An 18043-nucleotide genomic window follows, 5' to 3' on the forward strand; every position below is an offset into this window, starting at 1 on the left:
GGCTCAGCCACGAGGATGCGCACAGCGCGGGCTCAGCCACGAGGATGCGCACAGCGCGGGCTCAGCCACGAGGATGCGCACAGCGCGGGCTCAGCCACGAGCATGCGCACAGCGCGGGCTCAGCCACGAGCATGCGCACAGCGCGGGCTCAGCCACGAGCATGCGCACAGCGCGGGCTCAGCCACGAGCATGCGAGCCAAACATCTCGCAAGGACACGCTGGTGCCGTCTGAAGAGCAGCGGGCTCAGAGTCTTAACGGCTCTGGATAGGTCTCCGGGCCACAGAGGCCGCAGACGCTGGCCACGTGGTGCCAAGGCACACGGGCTCCCGGGCACCGCAGGCTCAGGCTTTGCCATCTTTGCATCCCTGGCACTCAACACACACGTGGCACACAGCAAACGCCTAACAGGTTTTCTGACTGAATGGTGGGAAGCACAGTAAGCCCTACAAAGCCCTGCTGGCGATGATGGGGCTTATGAAACCCACTTCCCTCCCTCCGCCCTCCCTCCCTCCCTCCCTCCGCCCTCCGCCCTCCCTTCCTTGTCCTGAGTTCCTACCGCACTACTCACCTTTCTGAGGCTCACTACCTAAATGCAGTGGCAGCTCACGCACCCCTCCCCCAGGAAGCAGGCTCTTCAGCCAGGCAGCCCAGTAGACTAAGGCAGGACGCTTTTAAGAGAGCACCGGTGCCCGAGATTCTGCCTGTGAGCCAAGACGGGCCAAGCACTTGGGCTTCTGGAAGCTTCCAGTTCTGGTCCAGGGAGCCCGGTGTGCCTCCAGGGTGGCACACAGTTGGGATCAGGACAGGAGCTAAGCTCCTGAGGAGAGCAAAGACGGTACCACAGGTGGGGAGGGGGACAGGGCAGACAGGCCGGCGCAGGGTGGAGAGGCGGCAAAGTCGGGGGGGGGGGGGGGGGGGGGGAGCTGCAGCCGGCCCTGCGGACCACCAGCAGCCGAGAGTGGGAACATGCCCCCAACATGTGCAGTGCAGAAGTCCTGGGCTACAGGGCCAAGGAGCAGGGGCCGCAGCAGAGAAGGGGTCTTCCATGGGAGACAGGAGCATGGGGCTTGATGTCACATCCATGAGGGAAGACTCGAGCCCCCTGCAAAAGTCTACTGATTCAGGGAACCCAGAGGCTGAGGTGAGCCTGGAGGAGCCACCAGCGCAGCCTCTCACAAACCTCGCCAGCTGGAGGAATCCCCACCCCTACTGACCCGAGTCAGCCGTGCGCCTCCGCCCTGTGGGCGGGCACAGGAAGAGGGAAATCCCGCTGCCTCAGCCCCTGCCTTTCACTTTCAGATTCCTAGCCCAGTCCCACCCGCTTCCACGCCAGAACAGGAAAGAGGGTGAGGAACCAGGGTTCCAGCCCAGGCTGGCCACCGGCTGTGCCCAGTGCCCCTTGGGCTCACTGCCTGCAGGTTCCCCTGGCTCTGGGCCCAACGGGTGGAAGAGGGAGCCCTCGGGGACAGCCTTCCTGCTTCCTCCAGGGCTGGAAAAAGTGACTTCCCAGAGACCCTGGGTCCATGTGGGAGTGAATAAACATCAAATTCCAGAGGAGGAGGAGTGAAGGCAGTGGTCCTTCCATCCAGCCCCACCTCAAGCACTGACGCGGACCCAGTCGCTTGTCCAGCTGGCTGGCTGGAGAACCTGCCAGCCTGTGCGGCCCACCCCAGGGCCCTTTCCCTTTGCTTTCTCAAAGCTGCCCTGAACATAGCCCCCGTCCACCTCGGCATCTGGCAGCTGGGACCATGCAGCACTTGTACTGGCTCGGTACCACCTGGGCTTGTTAAGGACGCCCTCCAGCAGTTCTGCGGGCTCGTTTAGGTGGAAAATGGAGTCCTGTCCTACAGGGCCTCCCGGAAGGCCTGAGTCAGCAGCTGCTCCCTGGAGCTGGGGCGTCTGCAAGCCTCTGATGGGCAGCCCAGCCCACCACAACAAGCCACCCTGTGAGGGACAAAGTGAAGCCAACCGGCATCTGCTGAGAACCTGCGTGGCCACCTCTGCCACACAGGCGGGAAAACTGAGGCCAGCGCGGGATGCCTGACCCACTCAAAGTCAGAAGCACTGAGTGGCCAAGCTGGGTGCCTGGGGTCGTGCAAGCCCTGGCCGAGTATGGAATTCCTCTCAGGCCACATATTTATTCCAGAGCAGCAGAAAAGCTCCACCTTGGCAAGAAGATGGAAAATGGAAAGGCAGAGATCACTTTCCTCCGATGCACGTCTGGGAGCATGGGGACACCACTACACATCTGGGGTCCCTTAAGTCTGGATTTCTCTTTTAAAGGAAAACATCTTGTGTGTTCCCAGGGTCCCCAAATATAGGCCCCACATCTGAAATAGTTCATATGGAAAACTGTCAAGCTGCTACTGAGGAGACTTCATCTGACAGGACCATCAAGGGAGGTGTGCGAGATGTTCCCTTATGCGATTATTTTATTAAAAATGATTATCTGCCCAATATACCCTTCAACTTTATTACAGAGACCCATAATGAAGTAGGTAATTAGGAGTAAATTCTGGCCTTCTGTAAACCTAGAATTAGGTGTATTTTCATGGGTGGTTATTAAACAAGCAGCTGAACACTACAAAAAGGCCTAGCTTCTTTGCTCTCAAAAGGCTGGATCTGCAGAGCTGAATGAGAGCTTACACAACAGCTTGGCAGCTTTGAGGAGTCCTTGCCGTGGTTAAAGTTGTGCCTAAGTGTCCTACACGCCCAAAGAAGCCCAAAAAACATGCCCTTCCCAGGGGTGCTGGTTGTAGCGGTGTGTATGCTGTGTACTCCTGCCAACACCCCAGGTGTCGGCTTGGTGTGTTTTCCCCAAACCCTTTCAGGCAAACTCCCTGCAGGATTTTGAAAGAGGGAAATAATGTTTCTTGTTCCTCAGCTCCTGCATCCTCCTCCCTCCTTCTCTGCTCCTCACCCCTCCCCACCCCTTTCCTCTGTCTTCCTTCCTGCCAGAAGGAGAAGACTCAGCTTTTAGGGACCACTTGCTGTTCTCAGGATGAACTCAAGCATGCGCTGCTAGCCTGCCTTTAGGGTTACCAATAGCATGCAGTTCAAAGTTGTTTCATCCCCTGCCAGGACAAACCCTGCTGTGCCAAGTCTCCAGCCGCTTGTGTCCCAGATGAGGGCCAGTGTGGGCCCAGGGCACTGCCTCGCTCTGAAGCCCCAGAAATCTGTGCTGAGCACCCACTCTGCGCAAGGGGTGGACACTGCAGTGGGGGCTCTGCTGTCACATCTGGGACACAGATAATCCCTCTCCACTAGCTGCCACAGCAAAAGCTAGAGGTCAGCAGGACTCTGGCAACAGTTGCTGTGAGGGACCTAGGGAATGGGATGAAAGGGACATAATAGTTTTTTTTTTTTTTTTTTTTTTGTGGAACCAGGGATTGAACTCAGACCCTTGTGCTTGCCAGGCAAGTGCTTATTCTACTGAGCCATTCCCCGGTCCCAGGGGACGTAATAGTGAGCAGTGTCTTTTGTCCTCAAGGCCATCTGAACTGCAGGACAGAATGTCACTAGCTGTACCACATGAGTTATGAAGAAGCAAGTAGTATTTCCTGTTCTCAAAAGTCAATTCAAACGCCCATTACTCCTGCAAAGAGAAACAGAGTACAGGGTGGGGATGCAGGACTCTCCCAGAACCTCAGACGGAAGGAAGGCCCCTCAGGGTGGGCATCTTGGGATAATAAGAATTAACTCCCTCTTCTGTCAGATGATCAAGCCAGTCTCCTTCCTGGAGATGCAAACTCCAATGCGGCCATCGCACAGCAATGAAGGTGAAGTTCACCCAAACAGCATGGAGTAGCCACGCTCCAGACATTGGGTCACCTCCACCCTCTCCCTCCAAATTTTAAATGATGATCTTTGGCAGACACCTCCGTGCCATCGTAAAGCTGAAAAACAAGGAGGCACACAGTTCTGGGCCAGCGTCCACTGCTAGCCCTTTGAGGCTGTGCATGTCACTTTTCTCCTCTGTGACAACAGAAGAACTGTGCTCCCAACCAGCTCACTCAGGCCTGGGAGCCAGCTGGGGACCCAGCCTGGCACTGGAGGGGTGGGGAGGCTCAGGAGGCAGGTGTATGTGGATGTGTAAATGTGATGAAGCGCAGCACCCTGAACACCCTTTAATGCCAGCATGCCGTGGGAGGGCCGCTGTGTCACTAAGAGAGGACCAACTGTGGAGCACAGGGACCCTGACAACTCATGGGTAGGAAAAGCTCAGGCTTCTTCTCCAACCAGAAACCCCAGGAGGGGCGGGGCTAGGTTGATCTCGATACTTGTCTCTTCTGTGCTGCGCAGAGGGTACCAAGATGCGCTGGGCCAGCCGGCCACAGGATTAGCGGGGGAAGGTGGCGCCCAGCGGTCCTCTGCGCATGCTGCAGCTTCAGAGCCAACGTGGAAACTCACAGATAGGCCTGAGTAGGACGCTAGGGCCGAGGTTCCCAAGTTGGGTTTCAAGGGCATTATTACGAAACAAGGAAATCCCACAGAGAAATAAAGCTGACAGCAAGCAGTGTCCCATTCACTGCTGTAGCATCCCTAGTGGTCAGTGACACAAGGCACACAGAAGGTGTATGGCTGTCCCCTGGGCCCTGCGTCTCTTCCACTCTGTCCTCTCCCCAGTGCTGGGCGGAGCTGACACACAGGAGTGCAAGAGCACGGGGGTCGGAGCCCTGGCCTTCTCTGTGCAACGCAGTGAGCTTGGGCTCAGGCAGCTGCTGGCAAGGCCTGGCTCTGCTTCCCAGCCTCTCCCAGCCTGGTTTCCTCATCTACTCTGCGGCGACGTGGAGACAGCCGGGCCGCTCTTGGGGGGAGGGGTGGCAATGCTCACAAGGGCTGAGCTGGGGCCGCATCAGAGGCTAGTGAACATGAGCCATTAGCACTGACACTGTTATGCTCGGCATCGTTAGCGCCTGGCAGTAATTAGGGGCTCATTAAATGTTAATTTTCTTTATGCCAGACTGGCTGCTCAATGCAAAAGCAAGCTGTAATGGTATCCTACAGAATGGAGGAAAAGAAAATAGGCTATAATTTTCAAAAATGTTTGATGTCTGTACAGCTCCCTAGGACAGCTCCTCCACATTCCACCAGGAGGGAAACCTGAGGGCTATCTCTGGAGCCTGAGATGGCACAGGGCTGGTACCGGGAGCTTCTGGGCAGGCCAGGGCTTTGCCTGGTCGCTCTGTCAGGGCCACAGCCTGAGGAGCAGAGCTGAGGCCTGCCCCAGGGGGAAGGGGTTCTGGTTTCCCCACTGCATGGAGAAGAGAACAAGGTGGGGATAGACAGTGGCTGCTGGGGTAACTCGGCTGGCCCAGCACTTGGGAGACAGAAATCCTAACAGCTACCAGATGCAGGGTACCTCTACCAACATGTGCCAGGCTCCCTGGAGCAGACTAGAGGGGACATGTTTACAGAGTGTGTGTCTTTTTCTCTTCCACCGCCCCAGCAGCTCCAATGCCAACAGTTTCAAATCATCCAGGCACAAAACAGCAGCAGCCCCAGCCCAGGTCACAGTCTGGAAGGGCGTGGAGATGGTGTCTTCCCGGGAATAGAAGGTGAGAGACACAGGCTTTAGCCTGTGAGGCGGCCACAATGGTACTGGGTGAGTCTGTCCCTCCCGCACCCTATCTCAGCCAGGGACTCTGCTAGAGGTTCTTGCAGCCTGTTACAGACAGCCTGTTGGTCTTTATTCCTTACACACACACACACACACACACACACACACACACACACAGAGGCATCGAAACCCTAAAGTGACAACTTTCCTACATGGCACAAGATGGCCCAGTAAGATTACTAAGCTTTAGTAAATTTGACCCACTCATGTTTCAGGTATTTCCTTTCCCCAAAAGGTATAACATGGTGACAAAGCTACCAGAGGACAGGGATCTCTAGGATGACAATCTGTCTTAGTGCCAAGAGGCATTTTTGAATAGAAGGAAAAGGCGTGGCTGCCACGGATTCCAGTCCGGTGGTCTTTTTCCTGCGCAGATCCCTCACCTCAGGAGGGGCAGCGGGGCCAGGGGCAGCATCATCCTGTTCAGGGCTCTCCCTGAATCTTCATGCCTTCCTAGAACAGGCCCCACCGTGATGGTTCTGATGCCACTCAGCTCTCACTTTAAATTCTAGCCCTGCGGGGCTGGGGAGATGGCTCAGTGGAATAAGCACTTCCCTGGCAAGCACAAGGGCCTGAGTTCAATTCCCAGTTCTGCCAAAAAAATGAAAAAAGGAAAAAAAAAATTCTAGCTCTGCATTAAACCGGGTAGCCAGTCAAGTTGAATTCTTGCAACCTCAGCTTCCTTTTATGTAAAATGGATTTAAAGTTTCTATCAAGTGGGTCCATTAGAAGCACTAAGTAACACAAAACATAGCACAGTGCAGGTAGAGCGCACTTGGCTTACTGGCCGGCACGCAGCAGATATCCAGTAAGCTTGTTTCTGTCCTCACCACCTTTAAAAGTGGAGTCTGGCCTCCAACTCAGGCTCTGTTGAAAAGAGTTGAGTACTGGAAGGAGAAGAGAGGCCTATCCTGGACACCTGTGACACAGCTGTGTCTACCCAGGTGGCAAAGGAGCTCTGACAGGCTAGGCCAAAAGAAGGAGGTGGACCCAAGTGATACCCGGATCCCATATCCACACGATGCAGCGCAGGAGACAGAGAGGCAGGGTGGCAGAGGTAGGCCAGGAGTCCCGGAACCCCAGACAAAGATTTCCTGACTGCCTCCTGTTAGATGGTCCCCTGCCCATCTTCTCTGGCTGTGGCAAGGACCTGCCACCAGGGGCAGCAGCGGGCAGCAATTCATTCCACACCCTTGTGGGCCCAACACAAAACTCACAGGGGCTCTGGAGAAAAGCCATTTGGCCACGCATGCAGCGGTTCAATTGCTCCACAGACCTCCTCTGTGAACTCACAAAGCAGGCCAGCCTTGTGCTGGTGCTAGGGACATGGAGACAAACAGGAAGCTCTCCCTGGTCGTGAAAAGTGGCTCAGAGTTTGTCAGGGAGACAAACGCGCAAACGTATTAGAACCAACAAGTGAATGAACAGTCCCTGCCTAGGCACGCTTGTCTCTCCGAGGAGGGAAGAAGCGTCTCCATCAGGAACGGACAGGTTTGGGCTGAGTTGCGGGGATGAGTCTTTGTGAGGTGGATGGAGTGGGAGAGAGGGTGATGCGTTTGGGGTTTAGAGGCCCATCTGGTCTGACTGAAGAACAGCATTATGGCTTGCATGTACATGTTCCCCCAAAGCCTCACGGAGTCATAGGCCTTTCTCAGAGGTGGTGGATCTGGAGTATGTGACCCTGGGATCGAGGGTGCGTGATTACTAAATCAGTCCACTGCTTGGCTTGGCACAGTTCTGGCTAGGATTAAGGGTGTGAGCGCTACACCCACAGTCGGGCGGGTAGAGTCTCATTTCCTTCTTGTTGCTTTTGCCATGCTCCTCTACAATGAAGAGCTGCCCCTCTGCCCTGCCGCCTACCTTGGAGCCAGCCCATTATGGACTGAAATCTCCACAAACCTTTCCTCTTTTAACTTTGAGTGATGGGTATTTTGTCTCAGCAACAAGAGAAAAGTAACTAGGGCAGATGGAGCAGATGGCAGGGATGGAAGTAGTCGTAGCAAAATACGCCTTGTAGATGGAGGTCAGCTCTTCCAGGCTAAGGCCAGCACTGAGGACTCAGTCCCATGAATCAGAAGTTACCTGTGCAGTTCACATGTGGACTGCACAGGTCATGAAATCACTCTTAATGCCTCCGGGTGGGGTGCATGCCTTCTGCTCCCCACTGCTTCTTACTGCTCCCTGCAAAGCCCTTCGCTCTCTGGGCTCCCTGCAAAGCCCCTGGACACATCTGGGTCTAAGACTTCTCAGCAACCACAGAGGCCTGGGGAGGTCGTGAGCCATGAGCAGATCTGATGTTTTGGAACCACGTATCAGTGCAGCTAGCAAGGGAAAGAATGGTGACAGATGACACAACGCACATTCCTTCCAGCGAGATTTCCTCCTTTCCTCTTTATTTGGGAAAAACAGATGCAGAAAACCAGCTCTGGAAGTTTCGATTCACTTTTGTGCAGCTGCGCCCAGCATTAGGTCACCCTCTTATTTCAACACATGCAGGACACATGCAGGACTCTGGCATTCAATTCCATTTATTCGCTCAGCAACAATTTATTGAGCAATGGACTCTGCCAAGGCTGGGTGCTGGGGAGGGGATGGGGACGAGGGAACGAAAGGATAAACTCCAAGGGGTTAGCAAGCTTAAAGTCTCAACATGGGTCATCACACGCTTGCCCACACTAGCGGATGGCCCAGAGCAGTGTGGGCCCTGCACACAGCCCGTCACAGCAGGTGGATGCCAGGCATGGTGTGTGTGTGGCAAGAGGGTGGATGCCTTTGGTCCCACAGTTCACCCAGCAAGGAGCCTTCCCCAGAGGAGGACCCCTAGGCTTCTGTTGTTAGGGGAGCAAATCTATTGGGGCCATGTGCAGTGTCTACAGGGCCGTTGGCCAAACAGCAAGAAAGCGCCTGCTATCTCTATCATTTGCTGTCACTGAGTCTGTAAGCGCTGTATCTTCCTCATCCAGTAACCTCAGTGTTTACTCCTGACTCTCCTTCTGTAGATCGATTAGTGCTCCACTCCCCGCCCTTACCTCAGAAGACCAGTGGGCTGAGCGGGTTACAAACAAGCAGGGTCCCTCCAGCCGGGGCCTTACTGCAAGCTGGAGGAAACCAGAGGACTGTGCACTCTGTGGAAAGGATCCAAGGCTACTCCTCCATGGCTCACTGTGGCCCCACAGATGTGACCTAGCCGGTACTTTCTTTGACTTGGGAAGCATGGAAATGCACCGTGGCTTTGGACATGATGGAGTCAGACACTGGGGGTCTCAGTCCAGCACGGGTAAGCTGTGTGCTGGCTCTGTGGGACCCATGATCCCCAGGGCAGGTCGTGCACGTCAGAGGAGAGGCAGGGTGTGCAGTGCCTTTCTTCCCTGGCCGCTGAGGATGGCTCCTCCTTCTGTGAGGTAAGGATGGGGCGCCTCGTCACAGACAGGGTGTCATGGTGGCCCTAAGCTGCAATGACTCAGCGCATATGGTCAGAGACAGGCCAGGGCACAGCGATGATGTTAGCCTGCCCCACTAGGGTACTGCTGAGGGCGCAGCACTGGGCTCAGCGCCACACAGACAAGCCCCTGAGTGCCACAGCAACCTTGAGCAGCGAGGTGACCCCTCGAGCCCAGCCAGACTGGCGGGGAGTTGCTCCAAGGCAAAGGCCATGTGGGCATCCTTCGGTTACGGCCTCCGTAGCACTGAGCTGTGTCCTGCTGGGAGGAGACAGGGCTGGGCCCAGAGTGAGGGCAGGCAGCGGTCCAGGCCCCTGGGAGGCACAGGCCAAGGAAGTATCTGCCTGCACCTTGCTGCCCCTGGAGCAGGGGCCTCCTTCCGCTTTGCACACTGGGGACCTCACTGGCTCTGCCTCAGTCCTGGTCCTGGGTAGCCCTGGCCAGACTGGTGTGTGAGCCCTGCTCACCCCCTCTAGCCGGATGACTTTCCTTTTCCTGGGCCTCAGTTTTCTTGGCTACAAAATGGGGCTCATGGCAATACTGAGGATTGGCCAAGATATGGAGAAATCAGAACTCCCAATGCTGCTGCTGGGGATGTTAGGTACTTCGGAGGACAGTTTGGCAGTTTTTAAAAAGTTAAACGGAGTTACCACAGGACCCAGCAATTCTTTTCTGAGGTATTCCTGTGCCTCTCTCGGTATTCAAAAGAAACAAAAACTCGTATTGCAAAGGCTCATAGGCAAAGTATCATCCTAATGCCCAAAAAGCAGACGCAGACTAATTGCTTATCAACTAGCAAATGGCTAACAAAACGTGGCAAACCCAGTGGAGACGAGGTGGCAATAAAAAGAAATGAAAAACGGATATGCACTGCAGTGCAGACGACCCTCAAAAGCATTCAGCTCAGTGGAAAAAGCCAGACACAAAGACCTCACCTTACCTGATGCTACCTGCGTGAAGTATCCAGAAAAGGCAAATGTAGGCGAAAGTAGATTAGGTTCAGCTGGGCCATGGAGCGGGGAGAGGGGCTAGGCGGTGGCTACTAATGGGCGCATGGGGTCTGCTATGGGGTGACAGAAACGTTCTACAATTACATAGTGGCAAGCATTTGCACACTTCTGTAAACATAATAAATATCCATAAATTGTATAGTTAAAGTGGTGCATTTTAGAGTAAGTTATCTCCGGAAAGGTATTTTAGAAAATGAGACTGAGGCCAACACCTCTGGTGCCACGTTGCAGCGCTCCCCACCCAGGACGTGGCTGGGCCTGGACTGGCGGCAGCGTGCTCCAGTAAGCACCTGCTGCCTACCTGAAGGTTGCCTGTGTTCTCTTGTTTTGGGGACACTTTGGAAACGAAGCTCATCATTCCCCGGCCAAGCTGTGTCACTGAGTAACACGTCCTTGCCCGTGTCCATCTCCCCACCAGCTATTTGTGGCTGCAGCGGCCACTGCAAACACCTTGCCCAGCGTGGAAGAAACCTCTCACGTTGTGGATCCCAAAGCCCCACGCTGGGGTTCGCCCTCTGCCCTCCACCCCGTCTGCTCATAGTGCTGCTGTGCCAGTGACGCTGGCCTGTGACTCAACATTACAGGAGCAGTCAGTAACAGCCACACAGGAGGAAGCCCCGAGTGCCTGTCGTCTTGGTGTCACCCCAGCCAGGCTTGTGGCCTGGCTATGGGTTCTGACCTGTGGAAGAAGGCAAGAGAGGCCATGAGCACCTGGGCCTAGGAGTCCTGGGCATGACACGGGACTGCCTGCTTCTGGAGCCCTTGTACTAAGGACTTCCTGTTTTGTGCTTCCCAGTTTGCCAAACAGGGACAGTAGAGTCCCAGCATCTTTTGGGGCTCCCAGGAGGACACCCACAAGGTATACCTGGAGCTGTGCCTGTGAGGCCAGTCTGGGCTGGCTGTGACAGCCACAGCATTGTTGTGGTTAAGAGCCAGTGACCACTTCCCAGGGCAGTGCAGTTCCATTCTCGCAGGTGCTCAGCAAGTGCTGACTGGAGAGAGGAGCAGAGGTGGGGAGGCAGGGCACTGTGATGGGCTAGCTGGTCAAGGAAGCAGGCAGCCTTAGGTTCCCACACAGGACAGCAAACATCATACACTCCCATCGGACTGGGTAACCCTGGGCCAATTCTCATCACTTTCTGGGCCTCAGTGTCTCCTAGCGGACTAGGGGATCCCTAAAGTTTCTTTCAGCTAGAGCACACTCCTAGATCCTACTAAAGCACCATTTGCTGACACTCACCCTCCCCATGCCTTTCTAGTGGGTGGCAAAGCCAGCACTTCCCAAGTGTACCTTAGCGGATACACTCCTAGTCTTTGGGACATCTATCACCAAGCCAGCAAGTAACTGAAGCTGGCTGTACTTGTGCAGAGCCCCGGCTCTTAGAAAACACGGGAGGCGTTCAAGCTCACCTGGGCTACTTCAGTCAGTTCTCTAATATAGTTAGCTCCCAGGACCATGTAACAGATACTTCTACAGCTAACTAGGGCCCTCGATTCAGGCCACTCCTGACTGGACCCAACCGTACTCCCTTTGTAGGTCTTGTCCCCTGGTCGGCCTCTGCTCAGCTTTAGCTGTCGGGCCATGTATCCCCCCCCCCCGCCCACCACCAAAGCCAGCAGACTCACCCGACCCTGCCAGGGCTGGCATCCTGCCTCCCTCTTCTCCCTTTGGGTTACCCCCACCCCATACAACTCAGCTAAGACCTGCAGCTCTGGCCAAACAGTGTGCAAAAAGATTTTTTTTTTTCTTCTAGAAAGACAGGGGTTGCAAGGCAAATGGAAATAACTTCCAAACATCATCCTCCCTAGGCCACAGAGAACCCTGGGGATGCTGGGTACACCCAGCAATTCAGCCTCATCTCTTGTTTTAAGACCAGTGGGAACAAATTACCAGCTGAAAGGCGATTTCTGTGTACTGTCTAACTACAAGACTCTGCAGCAGAGGGTCAGGGCAGATGTGTTGATTCAAAGACCCCCAATCACAATAATTACCTTTTATTGTATAAAAAGAGCAACACAGTCATCCTCCACCCTCTTGACACCGGCTCTCTCTGCCCCCTGCCCCTCTGGCTGGCAAGCGTGTGCCGCATCCTGCAAGTAGCCCACAGACCCTCCTCGGGTTTCCACTTCGCAGCCTGGGTTCTTTCTCCCAGGCTCAGGAGGAAAGGGCGCAGTGCCTCCGTGAGTGGATTCTGGGTCAGACCCTGAGAGAGGTTCTCGAATGGTCTGCTTTGGATGGGTATGTGAGAGGGTAGACATTCTAGGTAACAAGTAGGAGCCTGGGATTCTTCCTGTTTTGATTGAATTCATTCTCTCTCTCTCTCTCTCTCTCTCTCTCTCTCTCTCACACACGCACACACACACACACAAACACACACACACATGCACACAGTGGCACATGCTCCTACACCCCTGCAATGGGAAAGCAATCAGACTGTCCCAGTCCCAAGCACATTTTTTTTTCTTTTTGTAGTGAAACTGGGAATTGAACCCAGGGCCTCTCCACACTAGGCAGGTGTTCTACCAGAGCTACATCCTCAGCACAACCCACCCCCACCTTTTTGTGGTATTAGGGATCGAATTTAGGACCTTGCACTTGCCAGGCAGGTACTTAGGTCACTGAGCTATATCCTTGGCCTCCCTCAGTCATATTTTACTTTGAGACAAGGCATTGCTAAATTGCCTAGACTGGTCTGGAACTTCCAACCCCGTTTCAACCTCCTAAGTAGCTGGGTTTACCAATGTCTACAACCATCCTAAAGTATGCTATAAAACAGCCCTTCTCCCCATGCCCCCTTCCTCCAGTGTGTGCTGAGTCTTTGGCAGGTTTACACGTGCTTTGGGGATCTCTGGAGTAGGTTGCTTGGAGTTTACACGCTGGCTCCACTGTGGTTCTCAGCAGTGCTGACCTCTCTGAGCCCCGTCTCCCCTTTACAGTGGGATTATACCCTGTTCCCTATTTACAGCTCTTGTGATGGCAAACTGTGTGGGTGTATGGGTGTGCAGGGGCTCTGTGCAGCTTTGTGCATGTGCCCTCTATTTGTTAGGCTTAACTGGGGGAACACTAGGATTGGCCCCAGTGAGGAGTGTTTTTTTGGAATTTCTGTGACACCAGTTTAAACTGTCACCTGTGTACAGCCCAGGCAGGTGCACACGAGGCATGCCACCTTCTCCTCTGTGGACATTTCTGGGCCTTCCTCACTTTCCTGCAGATATCTGGGGGCGCCTGGCTGCAGGATAACCAGCCCAATAAGCATCTGTGCCTAGGAACTCTCATTCATAACCTCCTCCTCTCCTCGCGGGCAGCCTTTTCTCTCTCTTATCAGTGGACCCCAGGACCCAAGAGGGAGGTTTCTCTCCCAAAAAGGGAGCTAACTCCACCTGATCACTCTCTGAGACCCCAGGGGTACAGGCATCTATTGGCCACACGGAACAGTGTTCCAGGGTTTTGCTGGTTTTCCCCTGTAAGGTAAACCCAGTGTGGGCTTCCTACCCTTGCACTCTAAACCAAGCCTGCACCCCCTCAAATTATTGCACACCCTCTTACACTGAAGTGAACTCCTGGGACCTATTCCTCCATAGCCATCTAGGGCAGATCAATGGCACACGAATGTCATTCACTGCAGACTCTGTTCTGTGGTAAACAGTACTTCAAGGAAACATTGTGCAACAAGATTAAATCTCCCTAAGTGTTTCTTTACTGGGGGAATAGGGGGAGAAAAGGAAGAAGGGAGGGGAACTGAGACTTCTATCAGATAAATTATCCACCTGGGGTACGGGCAGGGGTCAGCAGGAAACCCCATTCTGACCCTGGTCCTCTTCCTCTCATCTGAAAGTTCAGGCGGTCACTGATGCACTGTTGGCAGGCTTGCTCCTCCACAGTGCCCGTTGCACACACAGCGTTGCCAATCAAGCCTTCTTAAAGGCATGACTATGAGCATAGGAACAGGAAACAGACTGTGGGTGGATGTTCTTAAAATCACAACCTGTTCAACACAGGGTGGGGGACTCGGAGAAGCTGGGGAGGGGAAAGAGGAATTCTCTTTCAGTTCAAAATGAAACTACTTTGTCAGTACTGAACACAACACCACCTCACTGTCCCTCAGAGGGGCCTGGGTGTAGCTGAGCAGCCTTCCTGAACTCAAGACCAGGATGAGACCCTGACCCACGGCCCACCACGGTACCTGGCCATCACACCAGCGTCTCGCTGGGTGCTCCTGAGGCAGCTTTCCATTCCAGGTGGCTCATACTTGCCACAGAATGAGTGTGTGGATGGATGCGTGGGAGGAGGGGATGGGAATGAGATGGGGACCCAGAGGGTCCTGAGACTGATGAAAGCCCCACCCCTGTTAATTATTTAGCACCTCCAGAACACAACAAAGTCCTGTCCAGGAGGAGTCGGCAGTGATGGGGAAGAGGGCGGCGGCGGACTGTTGAGCACAATCCACGTGTCACGGGCTGTGCCAACCCTTTTATAAGTTTCTCTTTAGTCTTGCAGCTACCAGAATGATCTGCATTTTAGGTAAGAGACTGAAGAACAGAGAGCCAAGTAATAACTCAGAGCCATAAAGCCAGAAGCGCTGAGAGAGTCAGAGAGCAGCGGGGGAAGCAGGTGGTGGGCACGGATGAAGGCCGGATAGATGGCCTCCCAAGGTACCCTCTCCGTGGACGGCATAGCTGGGGGCAAGGGATGCAGGTGCGGTGGGGGCGGATCTGCACCTGGAACCCAGGAAGCTGGAGTACATGAGGTTTTAGGAAAGCAGGTGTCCCCTTCTACCTCCTGCAGTCCCAGAGCCATTGAGGGAGGCCAGCAGGTGCCCTCCTGGTGAGGGCTGCCGAACACCAGCTCAGTTTGGGACCTCATTGTCAGGACTAAGGACAGCCTCCCCACACTTCTTCATTGTACACTGGCTTCTTTATGCCCTGGTCTGAAACCTCCCAGGACTCATTTCAGGTAAAACACAAGCTGGTTTGTCTGCACAACGGACACTGCTGTCAGTCTTCACCTTGCCTCCTTCGACCGCATGCCACCCCTTCTCTGAAACCTGCCATGGCTCCCAAGTACCACACACTGAAAGTGCTGCCTCCACATCCACCCCACATCCCACCAGCAACCTTCCCAAGCTCTCAGTCCACTTCCTGAGTAAGCAGGCAGCTCCCAGGACCCAGCGGCACTTTCACCAGGGACGCAGCTCTTGCTGTGGGCAGCAAGTGCCTACCAGCCAACTCGACGTTCCTCTGCGCATGACCTGGACCCCCAGTTTGCTCATGCCAGCAAATGGTATAATCATAAGCACTTAGGTTGGGGCCTGGCACATCGAAGTGCTTAATAACTATGGCTCTTATTAGTACAATGAGCAGTGTAGCTGCAGAATGAATGAAGAAATAAATGAATGAAGAAATAAAATCCAAATGGGTTCCCAAGTTTGATTGCTATCCCTTCCTGGTAGGTTTGGGAAGGCTCTGGTTGTCGCGCTGAGGACAGAAGTCCTTTGGGAGGAACAGCCCTTCCCAAGCCCATCTCATCCATCCCCTTATCCTCTGCGCACCGCCTTCCTCTTTCTTGTTCTTTCCTGGAATGCGATGTGAAGCCTGGAGACACAACAGCCATCTTCCTACCAAAAGACGACGGGTCTAAGGCCTGCCTCAGAACAGCAGCGTGGGAAGACATCTGCGCTCCAGGGGTACACAGAGGCGTTGCCCCACTCCTATTACTGCTGACGCCGACAAGCCTCGCGGAGGTGAGGTCGCCTGGAGCTGCTGAACACAGACTATCTGACGCAAGTCCTCCTCATTCATGGGCCAGTGTTGATGCCCCCCCGAACCTCCCTGAATCGATCAGAACAGCATAATTACGCCCTTCCTTGTGTGGCCACACAGCTACTTTGCTCAATTACAGCACTTATTTAATCTGGCTTGATTTGGTCTAATGAGTGCTCCCCGCAGGTCTGCTCAGACTCCCGAAAGGCAGGGGGTCTCTACCCCACCAGCAGTTCCTGAAGGGCTCTGCCCTGAGGCTGGGGCTCCCTCTCCAAGCATCTGCGGGGCGCCCGCCGCGGCACACTGTGGCCGCCGTGGGTGCCTGAGATCTCTTGCTGCCACTCTCATAGGGGCCCTTTCGCCTTGGGCAAGGCGGCTGGACTCTGCGGGCTGCATTTTCTCCTCTACAAAAAGGAGAGATGGGAGCAGTTACATCACAGGGGTGTCATGAAGACAAAATGGTATAATCATAAGCACTTAGGTTGGGGCCTGGCACGTCAAAGTGCTTAATAACTATGGCTCTTATTAGTACAATGAGCAGTATAGCTGCAGAATGAATAAAGGAACAAATGAATGAAGAAATAAAATCCAGATGGGCTCCCAAGTTCAGACCCCAGGCAGTAGCCTTTGCTCATTTCCTAGCTGCACCTGTCTACTTTTTCACTCTAAGGAGCTGCTCCACTCTAGGGTGCTGCTAAAACGCTGTGGTCAAGGCTGCAAGCCAGGCCTGGCTCCGCAGGGTCCTGCTTTTGCTCTGTGGCTTGGTCAAGTCTCTTGGTCTCGCTGAGCATCAGTTTCCTCTGGGAAACTGGGGACAAACTGGGGACAGGAATGCCCAGCTCATGGGATTAAAAACTCCAGAGCATACAGCATCGTGTTCAGCACTGAGCATAAGTGTTAACAAGTTATCAGACACTGCCATTCACCCTCCTGTTAAACGCACAGCATCCTGAGAAACACGCAGCCCTGCGGTGCACGAAACCCATGGGTGGGGTCACCTGTTGGTATGTCCACACTCACCACTCAAGTCAAGGATGACCCTTTCCCAGTGCCCACCAACAGCTGTGTCATCTTGAGTTTTTCCTTTAAATGAGGACTACCTTGATTGACTCTAAAACTTTGGCCTCTGCCGTTATCATCAGGCAAATTCTGAGCTGACATCAAACTGGACTCAAAAGTTTAAGTTCCCAGGAAAATAATCCAGAAGCTGCCTTTAAACAACATTTCCACACATCACATTTCAGTTACTGTCAGCGAGGTGTTGCAGCCTTACTTGTAGCTTTCCCTTCTCCCGCCTTAAAAGATGTGTGTATACAACTCTGGGTAACTTTCCCTTTAAACTTAAACGAAACCTTTTATGTTGGTTTCAACCACTTGACGGATCCATCAATCTATTTTTACCGGTAAACATGCCGTTTTACAGGATATTTATTCCATTTGGGCATCATCCAAATGCTTTTTGACATTACTGCCCTGGGACTGAACTGCTTACACTTGCCGCCCTTATAAATAAAAAATCACCTTTTGAGTTAACTGCCCAAGAGCGCTCGAAACCTCACCCTTGCCGCACTGGCACTCCTGTTCCACAGAAAGACCAGACCACGTGAGGGATTACAGAGGGTGACGGAGGTGGGGGGGGGGGTGTCCCAGCATCCAAGGGGTGCCAGCAAGGGGCTCCTGTTCCCCAGCTCCTGCAGAGGGGACCTGCCTCAGATTGGGGGAGCTGCTAACTTTGGGAGACAAAGTGATCTTCTGAGCAGGTAGGGGAAGAACTCGATGCCCCCAAACAGTGACCCCTGCGGTCCAGGCCGAGCAGCGACTCTGAAAGGAGAAATCCGGATCCCCATTTACCAACTCTCTCCTTTTCCACGCGCAAACAAAAGGCCATCTGGGGAGCAGCTGAAGGCGGGGACCCCACTGGCTTTGACGCCCATCAATCAGGTGGAGGCCCGAGCAAATCACAGCTGGGCTCGCCCTCAAGTTCCCGGCCGGCTGGAGCCGCCGGTGCCCTCCGCTCGCGGCTGAGCCCGCAGGCTCGGGCGGGTCGGGGCGGGATGCTCGCGCCAGCCAACTTTCGTCCCCGCGTCGGCGCGGCCTCCGCACGGCGGCCCGGAAGGGGGCAAGTTTGCGAAGCCACAAAGAAAGCTGCACCGCCGACCGGGATTCGCCTCCGGTGGGGCCGCGCGGGGCGGGCGGGGCGGCCGCGGGCCGG

General features: G+C 54.4%; 1 protein-coding gene across 1 annotated transcript in view; it reads right to left on the reverse strand.

The window, feature by feature from the left end:
* The window catches only part of Zhx2 (zinc fingers and homeoboxes 2), a 149262-nt gene that overhangs the window by 130024 nt on the left and 1195 nt on the right, over positions 1-18043 (reverse strand). The window lies entirely within an intron of this gene.

The sequence above is a fragment of the Octodon degus genome, unplaced genomic scaffold (genome assembly GCF_000260255.1).
Source record: "Octodon degus isolate 3935 unplaced genomic scaffold, OctDeg1.0 scaffold00062, whole genome shotgun sequence".
In the NCBI taxonomy this organism is placed as follows: domain Eukaryota; kingdom Metazoa; phylum Chordata; class Mammalia; order Rodentia; family Octodontidae; genus Octodon; species Octodon degus.